This window comes from Ahaetulla prasina, chromosome 5 (assembly GCF_028640845.1).
Source record: "Ahaetulla prasina isolate Xishuangbanna chromosome 5, ASM2864084v1, whole genome shotgun sequence".
NCBI lineage: Eukaryota > Metazoa > Chordata > Lepidosauria > Squamata > Colubridae > Ahaetulla > Ahaetulla prasina.
Genome location: NC_080543.1, coordinates 26282167 through 26296419, shown reverse-complemented (window position 1 = coordinate 26296419; position 14253 = coordinate 26282167). Strand labels below are relative to the sequence as shown.

General features: G+C 37.3%; 1 protein-coding gene across 3 annotated transcripts in view; it reads right to left on the bottom strand.

Annotated features, from left to right (window-relative positions):
• Positions 1 to 13499, bottom strand: part of TNFRSF19 (TNF receptor superfamily member 19) — a 53559-nt gene extending 40060 nt beyond the window's left edge. Inside the window, exon 1 of one of the 3 annotated variants that reach the window (XM_058185819.1) lies at positions 12895 to 13499. The gene's annotated coding sequence lies outside the window, so the exon portion shown is untranslated. Of the gene's footprint in view, positions 1 to 5535; positions 5682 to 12470; positions 12675 to 12894 lie in introns of those variants that run through there. The other 2 variants (XM_058185817.1, XM_058185820.1) reach the window with 2 other exon arrangements.
• Between the last annotated feature and the right edge of the window lie 754 nt (positions 13500 to 14253).

The following is a 14253-nucleotide window of genomic DNA, read 5'->3' as shown; positions in this document are numbered from 1 at the left end:
CAGTTAATCAATTCACCTCAATCAAGCTTAACTCAATCAAGCCAATCAAATAGGCTCTATCTTCGCATAAAGGAGGGTGGAACCAGCCGGAAGGCAATCTGATGTGTGATATAGGTGGATTAAAACACAACTTTTGATGTTGGCCTTTCTCAACCGCTAAAGTACCCTAAGCCTTATCATCATGAAGATAGCTTTTATTTGGTTATGCACAGCTGAAGCATACAGTACTAGGTTGTGTTAGCTAACTACCATTTCCTCCCTCTTGTACAAGTGACTGCATGCAGAGATCTACTCCTGAGTAAGAGGAAGATGTACATAATAACAATGAAAACATTAGCATGCCCATGCTTTTGAAGAACATTTCTGGTTGCATCTGCTGTAATTAAAGACTTAGTCATACCATTAGTGTTAATTGCATTAATACATTTAAAAAGATTCGCTGAATATTGCTGATGAATTAGCTTTTCTGTAAGATGCAAACCAGCAAAGAATTCCTTGTACCCTCCCTTTAGCCCAGGCAGTAGAAAAAATTATAAGGAGGCAATAGATTCAAGAAATACCACCTAAATTCTACAGAAACTATCTCAACATAATCTGCATAATCTGCGCCAGCATGACAAATGATTGTGTGCAGGAAGTCTTCTCAGGTTGCTTAACATTGTAAAACATTTGTTATATTTATATGGCACTTTTAATATAGCTGCTACTGCTGCTTAAAAGTCAGTCCTACTGAATTCAAGTTAAATGCTTACAGGTAGTCCTCGATTTAAAACAGTTCATCTAGTGATGGTTCATACAACAGTGACTTACAATCATTTTTCATACCTACGACCATTGCAGCATCTCCATGGTCACATGATCAAAATTCAGATACTTGGCAACTGACTCATATTTATGACAGTTGCAGTGTCTTGGGTTCTTGTGATCACATTTGCAACCTTCTGTTATGCAAAATCAATGGGGAAGCTAGATTCACTTAACAACTATGTTACTAACTTAACAATTGCAGTAATTCACTTAACAAATGTAGTAAGAAAAGTAGCAAAATGAAACAAAACTCACTTAACAAATGTCTTGCTTAGCAACAGAAATGTTGGGCTCAATTGTGGTTATAAGCTAAGGACAACTTTTCTGAAATATATGAACTCAGCTACAGCTAAGTTAATTTTTTTTTTTTTGTTTACATTTATACCCCGCCCTTCTCCGAAGACTCAGGGCGGCTTACAGTGTATAAGGCAATAGTCTCATTCTATTTGTATATTTTTACAAAGTCAACTTATTGCCCCCCCCAACAATCTGGGTCCTCATTTTATCTACCTTATAAAGGATGGAAGGCTGAGTCAACCTTGGGCCGGGCTCGAACCTGCAGTAATTGCAGGCTACTGTGTTCTTAATAACAGGCTTTTACCAGCGTGAGCTAAACCGGAAATTATTCCATTTTTATTCTGCTTTTATTATTTTTATAAATAACTCAAGGCAGCAAACATATGTAATACTCCTTTTTTCCTTTTTTCCCCCACAATAACAACCATGTGAGGTGAGAGAGCGTGTCTGGTCCAAAGTCATCCAGCTGGTTTTCACACCTTAAAGCAGGATTAGAACTCAGAGTCTGTTGGTTTCTAGGCCAGCAGCTTAACCACTACATCAAACTGGCTCTTCAAAGGGCTAAGCTGCTAGAATCTCATCTTCATTTTCAATTCCCACTGTTATGTATTTGAACTTTAGGAGGGAAGTTTGGGCGGGAACAAGCACGTTGCTGATTGGCTGATGCCTCAGCCAAAATAGTATTTAAAGAGGGGTTTTGCCTGTTGGTCTTTTGCTGGGTCACAATAAACTAAAGAGTTGTTGTCACTCGTATGGTCTCCTGCCTCGTCATTGCCCAAACATAACACCCACCATACTGATCTCAACTAATTTGTTCTTCCTGTGCATCAAGTTTATTATTTTAATTTTTATCCCCAATCTATTCTGTTACTTTTATCTATTTCCTTGGTCCCTTCAAAAGTTCCCCATTTAGAATCAGTTTCCAATCCAACAAATACCCCTCTTTTAAATGATATCACTGACTATCCCATTCGTTTTCATGCTTTTGATCTTCATTTTATTTACATGGTCAGGTTTCGCATTTCTTAGTCAGCATCTTTCCCGACTATGATTAAATCTTTTTTGTTTCATTCTTCCCACCCTAAATGTTATGGCATAGAATTCTTTTTCTCATTAATGGCCCACTCTATAATTATAGATTATTCATTTGAATTGTCAACAAGTTTGAATGCATTTAATACAATTTATACTTGCAAAATTAAAGATTCGGACCAAGCGTAAAAATGAAAAAAGTTAGGCCCTTGTCCTCAATAACCACTTTTTAACCCCAATACTTTTTTTTTTGTTAACATATATTACATTTTGTACCATCCTTGTGATTTATTTGTGCATACAAGCACTTTCCTCCAGCAAAAGTGATAATATTTGGGTGTGAGACAATGAAGTTGGTACTAAGCTGATCATTGCAACATTAAGCATGACTTTTTTTTTTTAAAGGCATGCTTAATACCATCACTTCCGTTTTCAGGGAAAAGCAATACTCAGCAGTGGTACTGGAAAGGAATGAACATTCCCAGACTTTTCTTTTCTACAGACTGCTAGAGAAATCCAGGGGTGCTATTCAGCACGTTCTGACAGGTTCTGGAGAACCAGTAACGGAAATTTTGAGTAGTTCGGAGAACCGGCAAACTGGGTGGGAATGGAGATTTTGCAATATCCTTCCCTCAGGAGTGGGGAGGGAATGGGGATTTTGCAGTATCCTTCCCTTGGAGTGGGGTAGGAATGGAGATTTTGTAATATCCTTCCCAGCCACACCCACCAAGCCACGCCCACCAAGCCACGCCCACAGAACTGGTAGTAAAAAAAAATTTGAATTCCACCACTAGAGTAATCCATAACTGAAAGCTATTGAGGGCCATCATGCTTAGTGTTATCAGTGAGGCCCCTGCAGAATGGTGAGACAACATTCTAAGAAGCCTGACATTACATTAACAAATTTAAATGGCTAAAAACTCAAAATGATAGCAAAGTTGAAGAGATTTTGGAGTTATCTCGTCAAATGTGAAGTGTGAAATGAAGATCATACGCATAGAAAAGGTGGTGAGATTATGCAATATCTACTTTGTCAATTAAATTTTATGGGTGCTATATATACTCACTTTGCATTTACAACAGTAAATTACAATATCTTTCCTCCTGAGTCACAGGTTAGGCAATTTACTGGTTGATCACAATGGGACGTTTGGAGGCAATGCACTGGCCGCAATGAATTTACTTCCTTCCATCGTATTGCCTATTGATAATTATGCATTTTCTAAGAATTTGCTCTATTCTTGCTGTTATTGTTTGCAAAGAACAATCTGTAAAACCTTTTGTCAGGTCTCTGTTTCTAAGTGACATACTAGGGTGTCTGTAATTTGCTAGGTTGAATCTTCACAGCTACACAGCAAGTGTACAACTCAGTGAACAATATGATTGCTTATTGGGTGATCCACCTCTCTGTTTCACAGTTCAAAGAGAACTGTTAAGCAGATGGGCTTAGAGCAGTGGTCACCAACCTTGGCATCTTTAAGACTCGTGGACTTCAACTCCCAGAATTCCTCAGCGAGCAGAGCTGGCTAAGAAATTCTGGGAGTTCAAGTCCACAAGTCTTAAAGTTGCCAAGGTTGGAGACCCCTGGCTTAGAGGGTTGTTTCCTGTTTCTCTCCATGTATAGTTTCCCATGCTACTCTGAGAAGGAGGGGAGGGAAAAGAGACATTAATAGCTGCTGCCAATCCCTCCATTGAATAATACACTTCTTTCCCAATCAACAGAGTTTGTGAGAGGACAAGTTACTGAGGGACAGGCCCAGGATATTTCCAAATCATAGCAGAAGGAAGAAGTTGCTATGTTCTATTTCTTCTTTCATCACCTCATTATATATTATTTATAGTTACACTACTTATTCACCAGATACTTTCTTCAGATTAAATGCTTTCTTTTTAAGCATGTTTATTGAACATTGGAAAAAAAATCTCTTGATAATTTCACAGATATTCTCCCAGTGGTATTCTTTAGAATTTGAGCAAGATGTCAAATAATATTGAGCAATATTATTATTTTAATAATTCATTCTACCTCTCTTTTCCTCCTTCTTTCTCTTTCTCCCCCCCTCTCTCTCATATACATCAAAACAATTTATAATTGTGGTACATTGTTGTAGCATGTTTTCAATTATCCCAGTTAAACCTATATTTCTGGCATTTTCTTATACAAGTATTCACCATTTCTGACTATCCCTAGTCTTTGAGCCCAGATAAGATGGGCAGATATTGCTGTAACATTTTCCTCTAGTGATGTTTTTAAAAAGCTTGTAATTTATGACTATCAAAGATGTGAACCCAGTTATCCTAATTGTGTAATAGCCAAGATGAAAAATACTTTTTCTTCCTAAAATAGGCTGCTAACATGAATGCTTGAGTGTGAAAGGGGAAACATTTATGTAAAATGACTTTGAACTCAATTCTGAAAACAATACTTGGATTGAACAATTGCCTTCGACTCACTTTCCTCCTTAATTCTAAGTATTTGTGTTTCATTCTGAACATCTTGGACAAAATAGTGGTTTTACTCAAGAATAAGAGGTCATTTCTTCAAAAAGAAAAAGACATTAAATATCAGTTATAATTTTGTAGGCAACATTAAGCAAAGATGTGTATCAATTTAAGAAATGCCAATGTCACAGCCTAATTACATTGAGTTATTTCCAATAAATAATCCGCTTATTCAAGAATTGTTCAAGAGTTACTACTATGATGCAGTATTTACAGAAGATAGCCACCATGAGAGCTGCTAAAGAATTTGCTTTTACAGGTAGTTCTTGATTTACAGCCATTCATATGGTGACCATTTGAAGTTGCAACACATTGAAAAAAGTGATTTACAGCCAATGTCCTCACAATGTTTTTTTGACACAAGTAGCAGCATTTATCCTGAAGCTTAGAAAGTTCTGAGAATCAAACCAGATGTTCTTAATAGCACAATAGACTTACTAGCATTACATAACTGATGATATCTTATTATATTTTGGTAGAATACCATATAATGACCACTTTTATATATTCTCTTTTATCCTTCAATTGATTCATTAATTTCAATCACTTGTTGAAAAGTAAAATCTATCTATTTGGGAAGTTAACTGAAACGACCCTTATGATATAGCAGAAATATCTACTCTAACTTGATAACTGGAGCGGATCTGCATAGATATTGGCAAGAGATGCTTATATAGTACAAGAGCAACACTAACTTTCTATACTAGTTGTCAGCTTTTCTGTTTTTCTGGAACTCTGACATTAGTATTCTCCCAAATATATTATGGTATTATAGCATATCAGTGGTGGGCTGCAACCGTTTTAACAACTGGTTTGGTAAGCATGCGCTTTGTGCACGAGCCTAATGCACTTGCACGCAGCGTTCAACATACAGCAATTTGAAGCTCAGCTGCTTACCTCCTAAGGCTGCCCCCGTAAGTAGAACAGCGGAGGCATGGAAATCAGCTGTGCTGTGTTAATCAGCTGAGCCAGAAAGACAGGACAGGATAGGGCAGGGGCAGGTGGGCAGAACCAGCTGATTATTGGAACTACCGGTTCTCCTGAACCAGTCTGAACTGGCAGCACCCCACCACTGTATTGGATTTCTGTGTAGAAAGAAATTGATGATTGCTTAACTGTGAGCAATATGTTTCCATTCATCTCTTGCTGAAAGCTTTGTCCTGGAATGATTTACTGACTGAGTGAATGGATGTTTCTATAGTAGAAGACTAAAGCAGCTCAACACAAGTATTACTAAATTCTAAATGACTCAAGACTCCTTAAACTTCAAAGTTGCGCATTTTTGAATGGCAGAAGGTTGCAGCTTTTAAATAATTTGTTATAAATATTGTAGCAACAGAAAATAAAGCTATACAGATAGTCCTCGAGTTACATCAGTTCATTTAGTGACCGTTCAAAGTTACAATGGCACTGAAAAAAGTGACCTATGACCATTTCTCACACTTATGACTGTTGCAGCATCAAAATGTGATCAGAATTTGGAAGCTTGGCAACTGGTTCATATTTATGACAGTTGCACTGTCCAGGGGGTCATGCAATCAACTTTTGTGACCTTCTGACAAGCAAAGTCAACAAGGAAGTCAAATTCACTTAACGTTACTGACTTATCAACTGCAACAATTCACTTAACAACTGTGGCAAGAAAGGTCATAAAATGGAGCAAAACTCACTTAACAAATGTTTTACTTAGCAACAGAAATTTTGGGCTCAATTGTGGTCGTAAGTGGAGGACTACCTATAGTCTTACGCTGTCGAAGAATATCACACTTCCCATCTTGGTGCTGTGAACTCTCAACAGTTCCACCTTTGCAGGCTGACACCTACCATAGGGCAGTGCCTGGAGAACAGCCAGTTCTTTATGGGCATCTGGAAAGCTAAAAAGGTATTATTGCTTATTGCCATTCTGTCTCCACATTTTGTTCTACTGAAGTATTTACAGGTGAAACTCAAAAAATCTTGCAAAAGTTCATTTATTTCAGTAATGCAACTTAAAAGGTGAAACTAATATATGAGATAGACTCATTACATACAAAGCAAGATAGTTCACGCCTTGATTTGTCATAATTTTGATGATTATGGCTGACAGCTCATGAAAAGCCCAAATTCATAATCTCAGAAAATTAGAACATTACATGAAATCAATAAAACAAGGATTGTATATAGAACAATATCGGACCTCTGTATAAGCATGCATATGGACTCAGTACTTGGTTTGGGCCCCTTTTGCATCAATTACTGCCTCAATGCAGCGTGGCATGGATGCTATCAGCCTGTGGCACTGCTAAGGTGTTATGGAAGACCAGGATGCTTCAATAGCGGCCTTCAGCTCTTCTGCATTGTTCGATCTCATGTCTCTCATCTTTCTCTTTCTCACAACATTAATTTCATTGGCTTCCAGTCTGTTTTTGGAAGGCTGCTTGTGACTGGTGATTTCAGACCACTAGCGTGATGGATTAGACTGCTGTATTTGGATCCTACATCCTTCTTCTGAGGCTTTCCTCTATGACAGGGGTATTAAACTCAAGCCTGCAGACTGGATCTGACCCACAGGGTGCTTAGATCTGTCCCCCAGGACCACCCTAGAAATAGTGAAGGACTAGCCCACAGGGCTTCTGCCAGTGAAAACAGAGCTCGGGAGAGCTGTGGATGTCTCTCCCAAGCTCCGTTTTCGCTGGCAGAGGGTTGCAGGAGGTCATCGCAGCTGAAAACAGAGCTCAGGAACCCGATTTTGCTGGCAGAGCGCTTCGGCCACCACAGGCGTCCGTGACATGAGTGACATCAAGCTGGTCACACCCACCCTGACCACACCCACCCCGAGCTCAAACACAATCCTGATGGAGCCCTCAATGAAATCAAGTTTGACACCCCTGCTCTATGGAGCCCTGGTCAGTGAATTCTGCCTATGTATGTATTTGAGAAATATTTTTTCACAGATGGTACCTTAACCATAAAAATCCCACCCATCAGTGGAAAGAATTTGTTTTGTCTCAGCTATAGTTTTTATGCTGTGCCTAAGTTTTAAAGATGCACGGTATATACTTAAATTGTATATAGTATCTTAGTTGGAAGCATAAAGAAACATATACCTATATTATCATTATCATCTTGATTAGATTTTTATCCTGCCTTTTTATTTATTTGTTACATTTCTTTGCCGCCTATCTCATCATGTGACTTCTCTAGACTGCTTATTTTAAATATATAACTCAAGGTAGCAAATATACCTAATACTCCCACCTCCTATTTCCCCACACTAACCCTGTGATGTAGACTGAGGTTGAGAGGATCAGCCAGTCAACTTTCATGGCTAAGGAAAACCTAGAACTCACTGGGTCATGTTTTTTAAGCCAGCATCTTCACCACTACATCAGATGGGTTCTACTTTTAGGGAAAAAAATAATTCAGTGAGTCTTGGTCTAGTATAGGTAGTCCTCAACTTACAGGAGTTCATGTATGACCATTAATGACCATTTGAAGTTACAATAGCACTGAAAAATTACTATTTTTCACACGTATGACCATTACAGCACCCCCTGGTCATGTGAGTTACATTTGGATGCTTGACAATTAGTTGACATTTGTGGTGGTTGCAGTGTCACATGGGGCCATGTGACTATCTGTTGTGACCTTTTGAAAAGCAATGCCATTGAGGAACCCAGATTCAATTAACAACCGTGTTACCAGTTTAACCGCTGCAGTGATTCACTTAACAAATGTAGAAAGAAAAGTCGTAAAATGGGACAAATCGCTCTTAACAAATTTCTCACTTAGAAACATAAATTCTGAACTCAATTGTGGTCGTAAATCGAGGACTACCTGCACTCTTTACACCACAAACAGGGTTTGTTTTAAGCCATTTTAAGCATATCACAATTCCTCTGTGCCAAGTTTGAGCAATCCTGACATCTCTTCCTCTAAAATTCCCAAGCTTCCATATTAGTTTTAGGAATAGTAACAAAGATTTTATCTTTTCTTATGTAAGAATTTTGTTGCAGGCAACATTTTGGCACACTATTAAAATCATTAGACATAAGCATGGACTAACAAACTAAATTATCAGCGTTGTGTTTCCAGTAGCAGAAATTTACTGTGCTGTTTCATGTTAAAAGTTACTGTGGGACAAATATTCATTAGATGAATCAACAAAGGTTTTACTTGATTAATGGTGATAGGGTAATTTTAAGAGATAATAGCAGCTTTTGGTGGGGTTGCTGCAAATCCATTATTTTTATGGTCATCAGGTTTTGCTGTGTTGAAACATGCATTAAAGATAACCTTTTCATGCATAGTAATAACTAACAGAAAATATTAGCTGTAATCCTAGACAAATCTTCAAGGGCCCTTGAATGCAGTAAGAATTACTTTTGAGTAGATAGGTACAGTATAGGATTGTCTTGTAAGTGACTGACAAGTTACAGTTCTTATATTAACAATACAAATAAGATAATCCCATAAAGAGAACAACAGAAACAGAAAACTTGGTTTGTGATGGGACAATGGGAGAAAATACGTATAATTCATTTAATGCAGGGATGTCAAACTTGATTTCATTGGGGGCTGCATCAGGGTTGTGTTTGATCTCGAATGGGGGACTGTTGTGTGTGTTGCCAGCTTGATGTCATTTGTGTTGGGGTGCCTGTGGCGGGCCGAGTGCTCTGCCAGCTCCGTTTCTGGCTTCGACGGGCACCTGCAACCCTCCACTAGCAAAAATGGAGCTCCATTTTTGCTGGCAGAAGCACTGCAGGCCGGTCCCTCACTGTTTCCAGGGTGGCCCCATGGGCCAGATCTACATTTGACACCTCTAATTTAATGTATTACATTTATATCCTACTTCTCAGTCATGAAAGTTTTATCCCTATAAGGTTGGTTGGGTGTAGAGATAAAGAATGCCCAATAGTTTTAGTTAGCTTTGTGAAATGACTTGAGGTTCCCCAAACATAGTCCACCTTCTGATTACAATATATTTATTTAGAGAACAACTAATATTATTGAATTAAGAAAATAATAAAAGGATTAAAATATAGCATGTATATGCTTGGACTTAACAGTGACTTTCTTTGTTATTTGCCCAAGGCAAATATATAAAGTAATATAAAGTAATTTACATTACTTTATAGTAGTTTCTTTGAAGTATGAATTAATTGGATGGAATATTAATTACAGTTGAGCTTAGGCACAGCAAGTCCATGCCTGATTTCTAATATCCTCAGAAATGCTATCTTAATTCATAAGAAAATGAAGCCTTCTCCACTGATATGGCTAGTGATTCTTTTTGTTTAATCAACAAAAAAGTAAACTTTTACATACAGCACATTTAATTAGCCCAGATATACCACATCCATTGAAGAGTTTGTATAATTGCAGTTACAGTTATTGATGCAACCGTGGCTCTATTAACAGAGTTATAAATGGTATAGATTTGCAAAAATTCAATAACTGGATTATTTACCTCTACAACACCATTGATGCATTCACTTTTATCCTGTCTCTCAGTTCCATCTACCCATTACGTTCCTTCCTTTCAGTCCATTCTCTCTTCTGTATATATTTGTTTTCTGACTCAGATCTCATTCATTCTCTTTATAAAACCGAATCATATCAATGTACTTCTTTTGTCATGATCACTAACTTTTGTATTTCAGCTACTTTCATACTTCACCCATTCATTGACCCTTTCTCTTCTTATTTTATTATATACATTTTTAAATCACTCCCTTTCCCTTTGCATTCCACATAATTTTATGTTTCTCCTGATATACTCAGCTCTTGCTTTGATTTTGTAAATCTCCGAATCATCAATCCGGATTGATTTTTAATGTTAAAAGGACAAAAAAAATCAATAAACATCAGCATAACGCAAACATATACTGTATTGCTACTTGTAGCCAAAAGCAGGAAAAACTGATTTAATAAATAGATAAGTGGACTGAACTTAAATTAGTACAGCAAAGCTAGGTTAGATGAAAGTTGATAATTCAGAGCAAATCTAATTAGGCACAATGTCTATATCTTTAAATTATGGCAATTAAATATATGGTTTTAGTGGAATTTTAATTCTTCTCCGAGGGACTAAACGTACCAAAGAAGCTACTACAACATATGTAAATGATTGTACTTTTTAAATGATCCTAAATTATCAGCATAAGAGTGGCTCCAGATTTTGTTGAAAGAGAACATAAATTAGAGCCACTCCTTGCGCTGATCATTTGTCTGGGATGAGGTGGATATGGTTACAAGCATAAAGATATGCTTGAGTTTTAAGAGTGTGGCATATGGTATGGATTTAAGCGTTAAATAAAAAGAAAAATATTTATTTTTAATGAGACTAATTTTATCTTGGGACTTTCCCACAAATATGATGTTAAATGTTAAATAGTTTACTTTATCCAGTGAATTTATTATACTATTGATCTTCTAGTGTTTTCATGTGCTCAAAGAACCAGTAAGCAGCCTTTTGGGTTTTGTATTTTCTTATTAAGAAAACAACAAATGTTCTTCAGAGTATTTGCTTACTACTATGAGTCAGAGGTCTCATAGCTGATGGCTATGGATCTCACAAAATTTGATGATGATGATGATCTCACATTGAGAGGCTGGATTTTGAAACATAAAATCTGAAACCCTTTGAGAGATGTTCATCACTAAAACCTGTTAAGAGCAGTTAATCCTCAGTTAACATGTTCTGAGTATTAGCTGCTTAAACAACTCTTGTTTTGATTTGGTTTTTAACAGTTTACAATTTCAGAGTTTGGCCACATTGTTAAAAAAACTGGGATTTGTTTAAAAGATTTTTTTAATCTTTTTAAAAAAATAAAATGTCAGTTTATTTTTATCTAGAGCTGTAAAGAATCTAATTAGGAAATGAACAAAAACTCTATATTACATTTTGCACAATTTAGTAAATTTTTGAAAAGTATACAGTGGGACTTATCATCTAAGTAAATGTGCACAGAATTGTGCTGATCATAAAATGAATGAATATATATGTAACCATTACTGTATATGTACTTCACCCTAGATACTTTCATAGCGTCTTGTGTTCTGAGGAATACTATTGTGCACTCGGATTGCACGTGTAGGAAAGCTTTTCTCCCTTGAGTTTAGCATCTGCAACACCTCGAAATACAAGTGGCAATTCTGTCTGTTAGCATTTCTGACTCAGGAACACACATATTTGGACAGGAGGCAGAGGTAGAGGTTACTATCCTAAACATATTAACTAGTGAATCAATGAAGCAAACCCAATAGAACTTACTTCATGATATACACACTTAACATTGCAGTGATGGAGTAACGAGCAGTGTATTTTCTGGTGTAGTTTACTCTAGTTCATTGCCTTCATCAAGGCAAGCAATTCAATTGTAAACACATTTCAACTGATTCCTAGTTTATATGTAACTAGCAGTGGGTTGCAAGTTACAGACCATGATTCTCAAGTCTTTAAATCCAACACATATCATTTATTTTGAAGAGGTTGCACAATGTAGCATTTAAATGGGGACAGTTTTTGTACTTATTGAGTAAATCTGACCAACTCCTAAAGCCACACATTTCTAATTATTATTTTTTAAACAAAGACATCTGATGATTGTAACGGGTACTAAAAATGCTGCAGTTATTATTCTTTCCTAAGAACAATTCTTTCTTATTCTAATATTACCCCATAGACTCTATAAGCCAAAATGTTCCCAGAATATTTCCTAGGAATGCAGTAGATTTAAATAACCTAAAGTTTCCCTTTCAAATCACTAGCAAAATAAACAAACCCCAAACCAGATAGCATTCAATGGATGACAAATTTTAAACATAATAATCATAATACAATGCTGTACCTGATTATCCTGATGCCCATCCAACAGCTACGTTTCCTGCAACTGAACTTTACTCTGCCAGAGCTTCTATATTAAACACCTTCATCTTTTTCCTTTTTTTTAAACCTATATCAGTACAAGCCCAGGCAAACTTTAAATCCAGGAAAATAAAATTAAACACACACATCAAAGGCAGACAAGCAGTGAGACCAAATGCCTGTAATCTGATCAGTGATCTGTTGCTGTACATCAAAGGCTGTGTTTTGGAGACGAGAGAGAGTGAGTGAGAGAGAGAGAGAGAGAGAGAGAGCATGAGAGAGAGTGGGGGGGAGGGAGGGAGAGAGAGAGAGAAAGATTGCTTTCTTCTTTAGCAGCAAATAATACTGTGGCTTCCTCTTTTTCTTACATACATTTAATAAAAACTTATCAGTGTAGGTCAACTCACCCGCCTTCCTTTTTCCTTGGAAAGGGAAAAATCTGTCTTTCTTGGATTTGAATAGCTGGGTCTATAACCGATCTTTTCTTTTCTTTTCTTTTTTTCCCTTTCCTTTTCCTTTTTTTTTTTTTTTTTGTTCTCAAGCTGTGCTCCTCACGGATTGTGTGTTGGAAGTTTTCCCCAGTGCCAGCGGGTTCCGCTTAATGCCTTTCATCTTGCTGAACTGATCCCATGACATCATTCAATGCTGTGGGACTGGTTAGAGAACTATAATACAGCCTGTGGGGAAACACAGCTGAACTGCAGCGAGAGTCGGTGTGGTTTTTAATCGAGTTAGCTGTTGTAAACAGGGCAAGAAAGAACTTTCTGCTGTTTTGGAGTTTTCGTAGGAATTTGCAAAAGGGCTGGTCCATTTTAAATGCCCTTGTAGGATGGAGTTGTCTGTTCACGTTCAAGTAAGGGCATTCGCTGACATGGTGTGTGACTTCCATACAGATTTCCCACACAGACCAAAAGGATAAACTTGTCAGAGATTTGCAACGGCTGCCAAAAAAATACTACTGCAACCAGCAAAAGATTTTTTTTAAAACAAACAAACAAACAAAGACGTATATAAATTCCCACCCTCCAGTGTTCATAAGACTTTTATAACTATCTGAATAAGCTTCAGATAGTTATGCTTCTTTAAATTTGATTGGGGGATTTTGTTCAGAATAAGTCTTGCAACCAAATTCTATGCATACCTTGATCTGAGTGCCGTTCTTGCAGATTTGTGGCAAGGAAACCTGATCTGGCTACTGGTTTATTTTCTCTCCTTCAAGCTTTATTGCGCTGGGGAAGTGCTCTGCCGTGTTTGTCTGTGCACTTCTGCCAAGTGCGGTTTGGAATGGAATGTTTGCTTTGGTTCTTCCTTTGGTGATGCCCAAATGGCCTTTGCACAAGGGGCAGCATCTGGAGACAAAAGTACTAATTTTGGCCATAGAGTAATAAGCATAGGGACAGGAAGCATGTGATATCTTTGTCTGTAGCCGTTCTAAGCCCCGCCTTCTCAAGAATTAAAAAAAAAAGTCCATTCTTCCTTCTTGGAGAAGGAAATCACATTAGCCACAGATCTCTTTGTATATTGAATGGTGAGGATCTATCCTTCTTAAGATGGCACCCGAGCTTTGAATTATAGGTTGAACGTTATTTAAGATTCTGTCCATCTGCTGGATTTATTTATTTATTATTTACTTAATAAGCAAATTTTTGTGGCCACTCAACTCACACAGGGTGACTTTGAGCAACTTATACCATTAAAATTTCTTGCAATGTAAGAATCCATAATCCCCCACCCCTGGTGGTGGCAACCACACAATCATACCAGAC